Source organism: Pan troglodytes, chromosome X, assembly GCF_028858775.2.
Source record: "Pan troglodytes isolate AG18354 chromosome X, NHGRI_mPanTro3-v2.0_pri, whole genome shotgun sequence".
In the NCBI taxonomy this organism is placed as follows: Eukaryota; Metazoa; Chordata; class Mammalia; order Primates; family Hominidae; genus Pan; species Pan troglodytes.
Genome location: NC_072421.2, coordinates 49,017,344 through 49,019,381, shown reverse-complemented (window position 1 = coordinate 49,019,381; position 2,038 = coordinate 49,017,344). Strand labels below are relative to the sequence as shown.

Below are 2,038 nucleotides of genomic sequence, written 5' to 3'. Positions count from 1 at the left end.
CAAAAACTGCATGTTCTCACTTATAAGTGGGAACTAAACAATGGGTACACATGGACATACAGAGTAGAATAATAGATACCGGAGACTCCAAAAGATGTGAGGGTGGGAAAGGGGTGAGGGATGAAATACTGCCTATTGTATACAGAGTACATTATTCCGGTGGTAGGTACACTAAAAGCCCAGACTTCACCACTACACAAGATAGCCACGTAACATAACTGTACTTGTACACCTAAATCTATAAAAATTTATATCTAAATATATAAAAATTTAAGTGTTTGCTTCAGCAGCACATATACTAAAATTAGAATGATACACAGAAGATTAGTATGGCGCCTGTGCAAGGATAACATGCAAATTCGTGAAGTGTTCCAGAAAATTTTTTTAAGATTAAATTATTTTAAAAATGTTTATTAAAAACATTTTTGAAAGGCCAGGCGCAGTGGCTCATGCTTGTATTCCCAGCACTTAGGAAGGCTGAGGTGGGCGGATCACTTGAGGTCAGGAGTTTGAGACCAGCCTGGCCAACATGGTGAAACCCTGTCTCTACAAAAAATACAAAAATTAGATGGGCATGGTGGTGCACGCCTATAATCCCAGCCACTCGGGAGGCTGAAGCAGGAGAGAGAATCGCTTGAACCCGGGAAGTGGAGGTTGCAGTGAGCAGAGATGGTGCCACTGCACTCCAACCTGGGTGACAGAGTGAGACTCCATCTCAAAAAAAAAATTTTTTTTTAAAAGGTACCTTGCAGATGTGATTAAATTAAGCATCTTGAGATCGGGAGATTTTCTTGGATTTTCACTGAATATAATGACACAGACTGAGTCAGAGACAGCGATATGATGACACAAGTGTTGGGGGTGTGGGTCCCAGCTCATGAAGTCCTTGCGCTGTTCATGGGAGTATATCCCAGGAGGTGAAATCTCTAATTGTTTGTGCACACCAGTCTGTGGTTGGCTGAATAAAGCATCCCTCAAAGATGTCCAGTGAAAGAGATATGACCAGGGAGCCCTAAATGATGGAAGGGAATGTGATGGTGGAAGCGGAGTCAAAGAAGGAGATGCCACAACAGAGGTAGACATCAGAGAGCATTTTGAAGATGAACTGCTGTCCGCTGTGAAGATGGAGAAAGGGGGAAGGGATGAAGGACTGCAGGCAGCTCTAGAACCCAGAAAAGGCAAAGAAACGTGCTCTTCCTTAGAGTCTCCAGAAAGAAGACAGCTCTGTTGACACCTGACTTTAGTACCCTAAGGCCCATTCTTGGGTTTCTGCCCTACACAGATGTAATATAATAAATAAATTTGTGTTTTTCACAGCACTAAGATTGTGGTGATTTGTTACAACAATAAGAAATGAATACTGTGTCCCAGGTGCATGATGTCTCTGTCTGGTTGTTAGTGCAAGATGTGAATCCCCAATCTGTTTGTGAGTGCATGTCTTTTATTTATTTACTTATTTATTTATTTTTGAGATGGAGTCTTGCTCTGTCGCCCAGGTTGGAGTGCAGTGGCACGATATCGGCTCACTGCAACCTCCGCCTCCTGGGTTCAAGTGATTCTTCTGCCTCAGCTTCCCCAGTAGCTGGGATTACAGGCATGTGCCACCACGCCTGGCTAATTTTTGTATTTTTAGTAGAGGACAGGGTTTCACCATGTTGGTCAGGCTGGTCTCGAACTCCTGACCTCAGGTGATCCACCTGCCTCGGCCTCCCAAAGTGCTGAGATTACAGGTGTGAGGCACCACGCCCCGCCGAGTGCGTGTCTTATGTGGCAGATCTTTCATCTGTGTGTGGGTGTATGAACCAGGGAGGAGGTCTCTGACCTGTCTGAGGGTGTCTATCCCTCAGTTTGTGTTCTCTGAGGTTTCTGCAGGTATATGTCTCAGGATATGAGGTCTCTGACCTGTTTGTGGGTGAATGTCCTAGAATGTGAGGTCTCTTGGCTGATTTGGAGTGTATGTTCCAGTAAGTGAGATCTCTGAGGTAATAATAATATATATAATAACCTATATAATATATAATGTGTATGTTCACAATAT

The 2,038-nt window shown here is 43.6% G+C and overlaps 1 non-coding gene across 1 annotated transcript; it reads left to right on the top strand.

Moving 5' to 3' along the window:
- The first annotated feature begins 274 nt into the window (after window positions 1–274).
- Window positions 275–381, top strand: LOC112207154 (U6 spliceosomal RNA). Its single transcript, XR_002941620.1, has one exon. It is a non-coding gene; the product is annotated as a U6 spliceosomal RNA (small nuclear RNA).
- Window positions 382–2,038: the final 1,657 nt, after the last annotated feature.